Source organism: Hippopotamus amphibius, chromosome 3 (assembly GCF_030028045.1).
Source record: "Hippopotamus amphibius kiboko isolate mHipAmp2 chromosome 3, mHipAmp2.hap2, whole genome shotgun sequence".
NCBI lineage: Eukaryota > Metazoa > Chordata > Mammalia > Artiodactyla > Hippopotamidae > Hippopotamus > Hippopotamus amphibius.
Window position 1 is genome coordinate 140,547,370 of NC_080188.1, and position 14,866 is coordinate 140,562,235.

Consider the following 14,866-nt stretch of genomic DNA (forward strand, 5'->3'; position numbering starts at 1 on the left):
AGCCATTTGGAAGGAAAGGGGCCTACGAACCACACATACCACCCCGATCAAGCTTGGGCCAGAAATCCTGCGCCTATTAGAGGCCATAAAATCCCCTAAGGAAATAGCTATCATCCACTGCAGGACACATGAAGAGGACCCATCAGACATAACTAAAGGAAATCATATGGCAGATAGAGAGGCCAAAAGGGCTGCCCCAAATGTCATACAGGCTCCCTTGATCCCAAGTTTAGACTCTTCGCCCCCACAGTACTCACCATCAGAACTTAAAGGGACAAAACCATGGGTTCGCTCTAACCCCTGAAGGGTGGCTACAAAGCCCAAACACCAAGCTCCTTTCACCAGAAGCCTCCCCTAACCCCTGAAGGATGGCTACAAAGCCCAGACACCAAGCTTCTTTTACCAGAAGCTTCCCCTAACCCCTGAAGGATGGCTACAAAGCCCAGACACCAAGCTTCTTTTACCAGAAGCCTCCCCTAACCCCTGAAGGATGGCTACAAAGCCCAGACACCAAGCTTCTTTTACCAGAAGCCTCCCAATGGAAGATTCTAAGCCACCTTCAGTAGGCTACCCATTTAGGACCCAAATCCTGCTACAGACTGGTGGGGACAATATCCATAGGAAAAGGAATCCTCTCCACCCTCCAATCTGTATCCCAGGCCCGTCCGGTCTGTCGCGAGGCCAACCCAGAGGGGGCTATAAACCACCCGCACCCCACCACCCCCACTATTCCCTCCGACCCAGAGGCGGGGGAACCAACCAGGAGAAGAGTGGCAGATATATTTCACCCACTTGCCCCTCTGCAAAGCCTTCAAATATCTCCTGCTCATGGTGGACACCTTCACAGGATGGACAGAGGCCTTCCCTACTAAAACTGAGAAAGCATCCGAGGTTATCACTACTTTCATGGAACATATCATACCCCGGTTTGGGCTACTGCACTCTTTATAATCAGACAATGGCCCCACCTTTATTTCAAGTCTAACCCAAGGGGTCAGGGAGGCCTTTCAAATCAGTTATCTTCATTTGGCATGGTGTCCTCAGGCATCAGGCAAGGTGGAAAGGGCCAATCAAGCCCTCAAGAAATATCTGACCAAGTTAGCAATAGAGACACACCGAACATGGGTTTCCCTTGTAACTGGCAACAAAACAAACTATCCCCACACTTACTATTTTGATTCCCCTTTCTACAACATTTACTTCTCCAAATCTCCTAATGTCAACACTAAATGGACACAAATTAGCTATTTTAGGATCTCCATGTGCCCCACCCTATCCCCAAAATGTCCCTATCAGAACCACAATTTTTGGTTCCAACCCTCTAATATTAAACAAGAAGACTGCAAAAAACTCAAGACACCCGAGGACTGTGACATAGGGTGGAACCCTACTATTCCTTCTTTTAACTGGGCTTATAACTTTTCCTCCCATCCCTCAAAGACTGCTTGCCTCTCCCCCTTAGCTGGGATAACTTTAGCTACCATCTATGAGGGCAAAGAACATTCCCATACCCGTTTAGGGAAACTCTACTTCAACATCACTTTAGATGTCTGCTTAGACCCTACAAATTGCACCTATTTCCTCTTCAGATCTAATGCCTATTTATGTCTTCCAGCCAACTGGACGGGGACTTGTACCCTTATATACATTATTCCTAACCTTACCCTTATGAATGACAGTATCTCACCTCCCTTATACTCTCAATCACACAAATGGAAGCAGGCAGCCTCACTGTAATACCAATCCTAGGGATTACCATTGGGATGGGAACAGGCTCAGCAGGACTCTTAAACTCTATTTTCACTGCCCAGCAGCTCTCTCTGGAACTCATACAACAGACTGCCAACCTAGCAGCTCAAATTAACACTCTACAAGAACAAATAAATTCTCTAGCAGAAGTGGTTTTACAGAACAGGAAAGCTTTAGACTTACTAACAGCTAACCAAGCCGCTATGTTAAAGGAGGATTGCTGGTTTTTTTGTTAACCAATCAGGCAAAATTCAAACTAATCTTCAGGACATTATTAAAAGAGCTAATGGGTTTTATACAAAAGGAGCCTCAGGGGGATTCGACTGGTGGGATTTCAAGACAAATATCTGGTCCTGGCTCGCCCCTTTCCTAGGTCCTATAGCAGCCTTCCTACTTCCTCTAATCTTCGGGCCATGTATTTTTAACCTCCTTGTTAAGTTTGTCTCTTGTAGGATCCAACAAGTAAACCTTCAAATGGTAACGCAATAAGAATATCAGCCAGCCAACACCCAGACAACACTTGAACAAGCCACCATCACGTTCCATGGAGGCCCCACCCCTCCCTAGGTATACCCTGACAGAGAGCAGGCAACAGAAACCCAGGGCCATAAAACGCCCCTGCCCAGCAGGAAGAGAGATCATTGGCCCTTTTCCTTACAAAAAGGGGTTCCCGAACACCTGAGGGAGCTAGGCAGATAGACAGACATGAGCAGGGTATCCAATAAGGCCAAAAAACTGGCCCTTTAAATAAAGAGAGGGGGAAATGTGGTGCGCTCCAAGGACAAAGAACGAGATAGACTCAAAGGGCCAATATTGCCAGAATAAAGAGCTACAGGACTCCTATTACTCTGTCACAGTGAAACCACTGCAACGTCCCAGAGCCCTCCCAAGCAGCATGCCCTGTCCCTTGCCCACCCCATATAAGGAAATATACTTGCTCTGCTCTTCTCCCACTCAGCACACTGAAAGTATACATACGCTACTCAGTGAGAAGACTCACAGGTTCCCTGGCTATAAAAACAGACAAGCAACCCATGCTCATGGTCGACTCTCCCTGGCTACCAGGAAGTCGGCCCACTGCTCTGGCAGCGTCCTTTCTCTTTAGTAAATTCTACCTTCCTTACATTCTGCCTTGTGTCTAGAAATTCTTTCCCAACCCACACTCAGACCACAAACATATATGAATCACTTTGCTCTACGTTAGAAACTAACACAACACTGTTAAATCAAGCATACTTCAATCAAAAAAGAAAAAAAAGAATGAGGACAAAAATGTACATGGGCTCCAAGGCTGAAACTTGGCTGAGGTACAGATAACATACAAAGCTCTGTATCCAGTCTGCCTCAGTTTAGAGAACAAAAGACAAGCTGGAAAACATTCAGAGCTTGGTAAACCAGGAGAAAGGGAAATAAAAGACAAGGAGAAGAGAAGAAGATGGCTTATGAGAATAAAATGCTTTAAAGCCAGATTCTTAGGAACACTTGAAAACCCTGGGAATGTTAGCCTAAAGAAAAGAAATCTCCTAAAGGAGAGTCATGACAACTGCTTTACAATATTTAAATGGTCACCAGGTGAAGGAGGGTTGGATTTGCATTATACCAAACAGTAAGACTAGTACCAAGGACTAGAAACTCAGAGGCAAATTTTGACACAATGTAAGACAGAATTTACATTTTCAACCTTGTCCTAAAGTGAAGTGAGCTGCATTCCCTGTCTATCAAATGTTTATGCATAGTTCTTAAGATAATCACGGCATGACTGTTTTACAGGAGACAAACTTCAGAAAAACGCTTGAGCTAGATGATCCTTATGGTTTATTTTAACCTTTACTAAAAAATGCAAATTAGCAAATAACTGCCAACTTATGAAATGGAAGAGAATGTAAAAACAAATGCACAGTACCGTGATAATATTTAATCTAAAATAAATTATCAGGGTCTGAATAATTGAATTCAATACTTAAATTCTATGTGTAGGATTCAAGAGTAATGACTCAGAAGAACCTGAGAATAATTTCTATATTTTGTACCAAGTGAAAAAATGCTGTTCTTTGCAAGGATCTTTATTGATGTATTATACCTACAACTTGAACACATAAATAAACTATCCCCTACTTATTAAAAAAATACTTAAATCCTAAAGTCTATTTCATTTAAATGTCACCTTTCTTCTGCAGGGTTCTTTTTTTTTTTTTAAGCTCTTTATTGGAATATAATTGCTTTACACTCTTGTAGCAGCTTTTGAGGTACACCAAAGTGAATCAGCTGTATTTATACCTATATCTCCATATCCCCTCCCTCCCGTGACTCCCTCCCAACCTCCCTGTCCTGGCCTTCTAAAGCATCACCCATCATGGAGTTGATCTCCCTTTGTTATACAGCAACTTCCCACTAGCTAGCTATTTTACATTTGGTAGTGTATCTATGTCTATGCTACTCTCTCACTTCATCCCAGCTTCCCCTTCGCCCCCACCCTCCACCCCAGCCCCATGTCCTCAAGTCCATTCTCGACATCTGCATCTCCACTCTTGCCCTGTCACAGAGTTCATCAGTACCATTTCTTCAGATTCCATATATATGAGTTAGCATAAGGTATCTGTTTTTCTCTTTCTGGCTTACTTCACTCTGTATGACAGTAGAGTCCTTAATATTACTTCCCCTTCCCTCTCAAGACAAAGTTAGTTTTAGGTACACTGAATGTTAATTATTCAACCCAATTATTCAACTGGATAATTATAACTAATTATAATGTATTAGTTGGACTGTAATTCCTTCTAGATACTTGTTTGTTTTAAGCTACAAATAGGAAATGGTCTCTCTTAAAGGACTCAAAAGTATTGCCTCAATAATTTGTAAATCAGAGGTTAAGAAGAATAATATTTTGAAGCGACCTGAAGAAAACAAATCTCTATTTCAGAGTGAGTTTATTTATCAATGCCTAAGCTGCAAAACAGGCTAAATCATGTAAGCTGTTGTATGTACTTACCTACCAATTAAAAGTAAGGGTGCCATGAATGATGAAGAATAGACTAAACTCATTGTGATCCAAAACAATTACATAAGTAATACTATTTTTTTATACTCACAAACGCCTTAGGATAATCAGCTTTATTTTCAGATCAGGAAACTTGAAATTTATTATTTTAAGATGTTTAAGCTGCACAACTAATTATTAGACTAAGACTTCTACAGAACTCATCAGTGCTTTCCCTCAATTTTATAAAAACATAGTTCTGACCTGTAAATAAATGGTTGCCCGAAGACTTCAGTAGATACGCTTTACTATTTACAAAGTATCTCACCCACATGAAAACTCAAATTTAAAACTAAAACAATCAGCAAAATAAATAAAAATAAAATAATTACAAACTAAACATATTAGGTATTATTAAATCAAACTATTATGTCATAATTTTTTTTTAAAGCTATAGTTGAAATGACTCAGGAAAGGAAATGAAGTTCACCAAATAAGAAGTGCCATTCTTTTCCTATAACTTCAAAAAATTCATGGCTGGTTCCCAAGTAAACAAGAAACATAAATCATAAACTCTCGTTACCAAGCCTTTTTCAAATGCGTCACAGGCTATTCAATCCCCTGTTTTGTTAATCTTCATCCCCAGGGTACTGGCCATATGGTACACAGTCAACATGCTGGAACAAAAATACATCTTACACAAAATGAATCACCTAACACGCATTCCTTGTGAGTTTCACACATTCAACGTGTATCATCAAGAAAAATCTACCTATGTCGCTTCGGCCAGAACCACTCTCTTAATAGGGAACCGTAGCAAGGGACAAATTAATTCCTTCCTCTTGTGTGTCTGCTAAATCCCATGCGGTTACATGACCGCAGATCTTTCAGTGTTCACTCCACCTCTTAGCGTGAGTCTAAGTCCGTATACACACACAATTTTGGTAACTTTCTTTCAAGATTCAAAACACTTAAAAATAGTTTAATCTGAATCACTGACTCCAGTCATACTATTTTAACCTTGTTTAAAATCTAAAAGAATGAGAAGAACGTCAAACATAACGACTTTTAATATAAAATAAGTACCTAAGCAAAAGCTAACCCATAATAACATCTTGAGCCCATCTGGGCCATTCTTACTGCTGCATCCTGCCCAGGCTGTGACCCCATGAGCAAATTTTTTAAGTCCTCATCTGTCACACAGTATGACGATAAATAATATTTTACAAGCATCAGTGGTAATTTTCATTTCAGGGTCCCAAGGTACCACCTTAGCCCCTTCACAGAAGCTAACATTTCAGGAGTGACTTTTTTCTCCCAGGGATGAGAACTTTTTAAAGGCGAAAGAATACGACAAAAATTAGAAACGAAGCTACGCTCAGAGGGGTTTCCCTCAAACACAGCGAAGTAAGGTGCGATTGCCAGGCTTCCCCGCCAGCGCCAAGCTCCGCGGACCCCAGACTCAGAAGGATGCGGCGCCAACGTGTAGTCTCCTCACTCGCTTCTCTACCCACCTCTCCTCCCAGCTGTCCCAGACATTTACCCTTTCACCCGCTCTCCCACCGTAAATAACCCCGCATCATCCTTCCCTTCGCTCCCTCTATATCCCCTCCTGCCTGTGTAAGACGCAGCGGCTGGGGTCACAAAGATGGCCGGGGGAGTTCTCCTCTCCTCCTCTTTCTAAGCTCTGACAATGAAGCAAGGGAGACCCCAGCACCAGCGCCGCTGCGGCCCCGACCCGGCTGCTATGGCAACGGCGCGTCGCTGCGTCTTCCATCCGGGCCTCTCTCATGACAAGGGCGCGGGAGACCCGCGCAGGCGCAGTTGGTAGCTTAAGAACACCTGCGTCTCCAGGCGCTCCTTCTGGGGCGTGGAAACCGACTCTGGCTGCGGTTTCCGGGGAAATGACCTAGGAATCCACGCATCGACCGCAAGTTTCAGGGGCGTTAGTAAGAATTGGGGAAAGGTTACTCTCTTGGTTGAGTTTTCCCACGTGTAGCTGTCTCTTGTCCTGTATGGACTTTATTACAACGAATTCTAGAAGTATATTACCGTGTGTTATTTTATTTACCGTTAATGTCCAAAAGTAGTTTCAGCTTTCATTAGTAGGTAAGCACAATGATTAGTTACCAGATTTTTGACCTTAAGATTCCCCATCCCACCCCCATCCCCCATCCCCCATCAAAACCGAACCTTTGCAACTAGAGATTATCATACTAAGTGAAGTAAGTCAGAAAGAGAAAGACAAATACCATATATCACTTATATGTGGAATCTGAAACATGGCACACATGAATGTGTCTGTGAAACAGACTCACAGGCATAGAGAACAGACTTGTGGTTGCCAAGTGGGGAGAGAGGAGGAAAGGACTGAGGGTTTGGGATTAGCAGATATACACTGTTCTATATAGGATGGATAAATAATAAGGTCCTACTGTATGGCACAGGGAACTGTATTCAATATCCTGTGATAAACCATAATGAAAAAGAATAAAGAAAGAATGTCTATATGTGTATAACTGAGTCACGTTGCTGTACAGCAGAGATTGGCACAACATTGTAAGTTCACTATATTTCAATAAAAAAATAAAAACCAACCCTTTATTGTCCAAGAGAATGGTCAAAGGAAATAGGATATTTGCTCCAGCTTACAAGCACGTCAAAATGGTCATCTAGAATTTTCTCAAATCCTCTTTAAAGGTCATCTTTATATATGAAGGGGGAGCAAGATGATTTTTAGATTGTGGTGACAAATGAAAAGATTTTAGGAACTATCCATTCCCTGCCAGAAATAAAACAGGGAGAAATGAAAGTATTTCCTCAGTGCAATCCATTCAGATTATTTTTGTTTATTATTAAGATTTCTATCATTTGAAATAATGGAGAGCACCTTTTCTCCAAAGAGGAGCAATATAAAACTGAATTTTTAAGTATTCGCCAAACTGTACAGTAGACTAAATATTAAAAAATAGAAGAGATTTAACTTTAAGATGAATTACAATACTGACTGCACTTCCTAGCTAGGGTGTAGAATGTATGGTTGTAATGACCTAATGCTTCTTCTGCTGCAGAACTTTGGTCTTAGGCCAAACACTTGAAAAAGACAAAAAATATAAAATTACCAATTTTTGAAGGTCAAAGGAATTTTTTGTCAAATCTCCTTTAGTGAACATGGAATTACCACCAAAACTAAAGTAGACCGTAGGTTTCTGAACTCCTAGTTGAATATTTTTCCTACTGACCCTCCTAAGTATTTTAAATATTTTTACAAATATTAATTTTGGTGTGCTCCAAGGACAAAGAACAAGATAAACTCTAAGGGCCAATGTTGCCAGAACAAAGAGTTACAGGACTCCTATCACTCTGTACAATGCAACAGTTGCAATGTCCCAAAACCTTTCCAAGCAGCATGCCATGTCCCTTGCCCATCCCATATAAGGGAAGCTATTTGTCCCATATTTCTCCTGCTCAGCACAGTAAAAGTATACATACTCTGCCCAGTCAGCAGATATCCACAGGTTCCCAGCTGTAAAAACAGGCAGGCAACCCATGCTCATGGTCGACTTTCCCTGGCTACCAGGAAGTCAGCCCGCTGTTCTTGCAGCGACCCTTCTCTCTAATAAACTCTGTTTTCCTTACATTCTGCTTTGTGTCTGGAAATTCTTTTCTGACCCACACTCAGACCATGACATTAATGGGATATAGCACCATTGTTCACAATAGCCAAAAAGCAGAAACAACCCAAATGGCCAACAAATGAAGAATGGATAAATAAAATATAGTATATCCATACAATGGAATATTTCACCTGTAAAAAGGAATGAAATACTGATAAATACTTAATACTACAACATGGTTGAACCTTGAAAATGTTGTTGAATTGGTCAGCCGGACCTGTGCTGAGAGAAAAGATCTTAAGTGTTATCATCAAAAAAGGAAAAGTAACTATGGGAGATAATGGATGTGTTAACTTGATTGTTGTAATCATTTATATTTATAAATATTGTATATAATAGAATATTTAATAATATAGAATATGTATAAAATATTTACATATAAAATCGTCACATTATACACCTTAAAAATCATATAAGCCTAACTATATACAATTTTTATTTGTCAATTATACCTCAGTGAAGCTGGAAAAATAAAGTCCTTTTTCCTCTTCTCTCTGGTGTGAGCCCTTTGGATTATCAGTGACTGCACAAGGAAGGAGATTTAAGGACTTACAAGAACAGGATGATTTAGGTAAAGGCAGGTACAAAAAGAAAAGAAGTTTACTCCTATGCAGGGCCTTTCACTTAGATGGACTTTAATGCTCTTCAAAATCAGAAAATGTTAAACGTCAATAAATGACTGCATTTTAGTTACAGGCAGTAGAAATGTGTTTGGAATTTACGACTCATCAAAGACTATGGGATTTTACAAATAGAGAATAGTGTATTTCTATTACAAATTTCTATTACAAATAGGGAATAGAGTATGTATGAATAGTGCTATGCGTTTTCCCTCTCCACTGGTTAACTTAATACTAGCTATAACTATAAATTTTGAATGGCCGTTCTGAAAAAAGATCCAAGAAAAGATAAAACTCCCTCAGTTTTCTGTCATTGTTCATTATACATGGTATAGAAATAAGTAAGTACACAAAATGAGGAAGAGAGCAGTATAATGTTGAGTAACTCTCCTTCAATTAAAAAACCCTTTGAAGGAATGCTTGGGCTTAGAAAGGCCAATATTTATTTAACTTAAGTAACCAGGAAGAGATTGAATAAATGCCAAGCATCAAGAAGACAGGACTATACATGTCTCCTATAAAACTGTCCAAAGTAATACACTTTACAGACAGTATTCAGATTCTGCAGGGTCATGATATTCTAAATCATTCAACAATTATTCAGCACCTATATGGCAGACACTGTTCTAGATACTTGTAATATATCAATGAATTGTTATACTCCCTGGAAGTCAGAGTTCCAACTACCTCAAACACCTAGAACCCAATTGCCAAAAAAAAAAAAAAAAAAAGTGCAAAAGTCTGAGTCCTTTGCCTTACTTTATTCTAATAAGTTCAGATCTCTGAGTTCCCAGCCCAGATATTAGAATGTTATCATTTGAAAGGAGGGGGAAAAGAAGAGGTGAAATAGTTAAGCGTGTATTTTTCTGAATTTTATACATATACATTCCACCTTTAAGGCTCATTTATTTACAGAACGCAAGGGCTTTATAATTATAATGTTTAACATACATGTATTTGAGATTGATATATTAACATCTAGATCTTATGTAAATTAAAAAACAACTATTTTATAATGCAGAGAATATTTTCCTTAGGAAGTCAAAAATTCACCACCTTCATGGAGACCACCTTCTAGTAGGGAGAAAAGACAATAAATAATAAACATACTAGATTGGGATTGCCATATATACATTATTAATTAAAAAAAAGTATCAAATTGTACACTTTAAATATATGCAGTTTATTGTATGTCAATTATAACTAAATAAAAGTTCTTAAAAAAACATATCACCAGGAAGTTCCTGTGGGGGAAAAAAAAAGAATTTATTGTAGAAAATTTTCTGGAATATATTAAAGGATATTTGAAAATAAAAAAAAACATACTAAATAAGTAAATCATATTGTGTGTTAAAAGGTGAGAAATGATATATAAAACACAAAGCAAAAAACAGAGGATCAGAAATGTGGGGTAGGTTGTGGTAATGGGGTTGATATTTCAAATAATGTAGTCAAGTTAAGCCTTATTGAGTGACATCTGATACTTCTAATATAGTTATACACAGATATGATGTATAATAATATCTATCAATTACATATATATTACATATCAGATATATCATATCTGGATATAGTTATAATAAAAATATAACAACTGCCAAAAAAATCAAGACCATCTTTCTGAAATATATTATTATGAGGATGTCACACTAAAGGCTGGAAGGTCTTGCGTTTGCTTATGACCTTTAACAGCGGGACAATCCCATTTTCAGCTTGTATGCCAGCAATAAGTACAAAAAAATTATTTACACTGTAATTATTTTCATTTGTTCAGCAGATTTGTTCAGCACTTGTTTCATGTGTTCAGCACTTTTGAGTGTCTGCCAGGCCCCATAAGGCAGAAGTTTCAAGGGATCTTCTGCTGTGAGGCTCTAGCTTACTCAGTATGTGGTTAGAAATTCTGAAATCGACCCTTAATGGGAAAAGGATTTGATAGAAATAAACTATAAAGGGAAAGAAACCAAATGAATCAGAGGTTAGCTTTTGAGGAAAAACAACAAACATAATTTACTTTTTAAATTATTGACAGGCAAACCCTCTGTTTATAAGTGGTGTTTTATTGCCTGATTGAATAACTACTCTTTGAAACTATCTATCCATATGGTTACACATTAAGTGCCGTTTGCTAAGCTGTCCTATAGGTCTAGCTCTTTGCAGTTTTGTAGCAGAAGTTGCACTTTCTTGACACCTAAACATATGTATTCAACGTGAAAAGCAAAAAATACTTAAATAAGGAAGCTAAGCTACAAAGGCTCTATTTAAGGTATACTAATAGTGTTGATAACTAGCCATAAGAATGACCCCATCTTCTGCTTATCCTCTGTGCAAGATCAAATAATTGACTCATCAACATGAGGAAATGCACTTCCGGTCACTCTGTTGTCATGAAAATACTTTTAAATTAGTAATCTCTATAGTCCTTCATGTACCTCTTATATTCTTTACTGTTAGTGTCACCCCATGGGAAGACAAAGTTCATTTTGGTTTCTTGAAGGTAATATACAATTAGGCATAAATTGCCTGCACAATTTGCCTGTGCTTAAATTTATACTCAATGTGTTCCCAAAGGGATTTGAAGCTGCTTGCAATAGTATCCTGGATACAATGAATGGTAGATATAGATGAAGAGAATGTTAATATGCCAACACTGAGTCAGTTCAGTTTCTGTAACTCAATTTTAAAATTTTAAGCAGCTAGTGTAAAAATGGAAATAAAGTACATTTTCTAGCTCTTAGAAGAAATCACACGTGTTCCTCAAGAAAAACCTGTTGTCCTGGCATTTATTTTTAAGATAACTTCTTTGGTGGGGTTTTTAGTGGGAACAGTCAATGATGAAAGGGACAAGGCCTTCAATTGCATTTTTATAAGGTATAGACAGGTTCCTTATGGCTATTCCGATTTTCTTGAGAGTAATAATTTTAAAAAAACTATACTTCAAAACCATAAACTTTAAAAAATTGACTTTGAATTCTTACAACTTTTTCTCTTCACCTATGCCCAGTGAATGTTTCCTGCCTTAAAGTAACAATCCAATAGCAATGGTGGCTATCTCTCTTCTCTGGGCTTGGCAATATTATTAAAGCTTATTACAGAACTTGGATATGCAAGGGTACCTTTGGCATTAACTTGTCTTCTGAATCCAGATGCAAAGAGTAAATGCCTCCCAAGAATGTACATGGGCACAACCAAGAGGTTCATGTCAGCAAGCAACACTCTTCTAAAAACGTAAATCAGATCATACCCCTCTCTGACTTTCCAATGCTATTAGAATAAAATTCAAATTACTCACCTTACTTTCAAGGTTCTGCTTAATCGGGCCCTTTTTTACTCAACTAATTTCACCTTCTACTGCTTTGCTGCTCATTCACGATACACCAAGAACCCTGCCCTCCTCTCTGTTCCTCAAGCACATTGAGCTCTTTTCCATCTTTGCCATTTCCTCTGCCCAGAATGCTCTTCCCCAGATATTTGCATTCCTAACTCTTTCTCAGCATTCAGGTAAGAGTAGACATCCTTGCCTTGTTTTTGATTTTAGGGGGACAGTGCTCAATTTCTCACCACTAGGTATGATGTTAGGTGTCGGGTTTTTGTGAATGTTCTTTCTCAAGTTGAGGATGTTCCCCTCTATTCTTAGTTTACTGATTTTTTTTTTTATCATGAATGGCTGTTGGATTTTGTCAAATGCTTTTTCTACATCAACTGATATGACCACATTATCTTCCTCTTTAGCCTGTGGATGTAGTGGACTACATTGATTGCTTTTTTAATGTTGAGCCACCTTGCACACCTGGAGTAAATCCCATTTGTTTGTGATGTGTACTTCTTTTCGCTGTTGGATTCAATTTGCTAATATTTTGTTGAGGATGTTTGCTTCTGTGTTCATGAGAGATCTTAGTCTATAGTTTTTCTTTGTTGTAATGTCTATTTGTTTTTGGTGTTAGGGTAATGCTGGCTTCATAGTATGAGTTAAGAAGTGTTCCCTTGGCTTCTATTTCCTGGAAGAGATTGTGGAGAATTGGTATTATTTCTTCTTTAAATATTTGATAGAATTTCGGAAAGATATTAGTGATTCAATTTCTTTAATAGTTGTAGGCCTATTCTGATTGTGTTTTCAAGGAGTTAGTTCATTTCATCTGAGTTATCAAATTTATGGGCATAGAGCTGTTTTTATTTTTTCTCTATTATTCTCAAGTGTCCATATAATAATTCCTCTTTCATTTCTGACATTGGTAATTAGCATCTTCTCAGACTGGCAAGAGGTTATTGATTTTACTGAACTCTTATTGATATCTTAACAACTTTGTTTCATTAATTTTCTATATTGATTTCTTGTTTTCTATTTCATTTTTTTTCTACCCTTTTAAAGATTCTTTCTTTTCCACTGTTTGCCTTAGGTTTCAGTTGCCCTTTTTCTTTAGTTTCTTAAAGTGGAAGTTTAGGTTATTGATTTTGGATCTTTCCTCTTTTCTAATATATGTCTTTAATGTTATAAACTTCTCTCTAAACATTTCTTTTGCTGCTTCCCACGACCTTTGATAAATAGTATTTTCATTTAGTTCAAAACATTTTTAAATTTCTCTTGAGACTTCTTTTTTGATACATGTTATTTAGAAATGTGTCTTTTAATCTCCAAATATTTGGAGATTTTACAGTTATCTTTCTGTAATTTATTTCTAGTTTAATTCCATTGTGGTGTAAGAATATAATTTGTATGATTTCTGTACTTTCAAATTTCAAATGTTTTACAGCTCAGAATGTGGCCCATTTTGGTTATTGTTTATTCAAATTTGGAAAAAATGTGCATTCTGCTGTCGCTAAATGGAATATTATATAAACATCAACTAGATCAAGTTGATAGTGCTTTCCAGGCCAGTCATATCCTTACTCATTTTCTGCCTACTTGATCTATCAATTACTAAAAGACAGTGTTGAAGAATTTAACTATAACAGTGTATTTTTCTATTTTTCCTTTTAGTGGTCAGGTTTTCATTCATATATTTTGATGTTCTGTTGTTACATGCTTTCACATTAAGAATTGTTATGTCTTCTTGGAAAATTGGCCCCTTTATCATTATGTAATGACCCTCGTTATATCTGCTAATTGTCCTTGCTCTGAATTCAGTTTTATCTGAAATCAATATAGCTACTTCAATTTGCTTTTAATGATTGTTAGCATGGTATATCTTTCCCCAGCCTTTTGCTTCTAATCTATTTATACATGTGTCTTTATGTTTAAAGTGGGTTTCTTATAAATAAGCTAGGTCTTATTTTTTAGCGACTGTGACAATCTCTTTCCTTTAATTATTGTATTTATACCATTTACATTTAAAGCAATTGTTGATATAGTTGGAGTAATATCCACCATGTTTATAATTGTTTTCTATTCATTGCATTTATTCTTTGTTATGTTCCCCCCTCCCTTTTTTTGCCTTCTCTGGTTTTAGTTGAGCATTTTATATTACCTATTTTATCTCTTCTCTTAGGATAGCAATTATACTTCTTCAAAAAAAATTTTTGCTGGCTGCCCTAGAGTTTACAGTACATTTTTAACTAATTTAAAATTAATTTCAAATAACACTACTGCTTCATATATAGTGCAGATATCTTATAAATGTATTCCCAGTTCCTTCCTCTGATCCTTGTGACATCACTGTCATTCATTTTACTTATCCATATGCTATAATCACTCAATACATTGCTTCTATTACTACTTTAAACATTTTCAAGTTTAGTTTTTAATAAATTAAGATTAAATAAAAATTTATTTTACCTTTATTTATTGCTTTTCTGACATTCTTCCTTTCTTTATGTAGATCCAAGTTTCTGACCTATATATCATTTTCCTT

At 37.5% G+C, this 14,866-nt stretch overlaps 1 protein-coding gene across 3 annotated transcripts in view; it reads right to left on the bottom strand.

Moving 5' to 3' along the window:
* Nucleotides 1–6,503, bottom strand: part of CCDC181 (coiled-coil domain containing 181) — a 42,142-nt gene extending 35,639 nt beyond the window's left edge. For all 3 annotated transcript variants that reach the window (XM_057727674.1, XM_057727675.1, XM_057727677.1), the window contains exon 1: nt 6,340–6,503. The gene's annotated coding sequence lies outside the window, so the exon portion shown is untranslated. The remainder of the gene's footprint in view (nt 1–6,339) is intronic.
* Between the last annotated feature and the right edge of the window lie 8,363 nt (nt 6,504–14,866).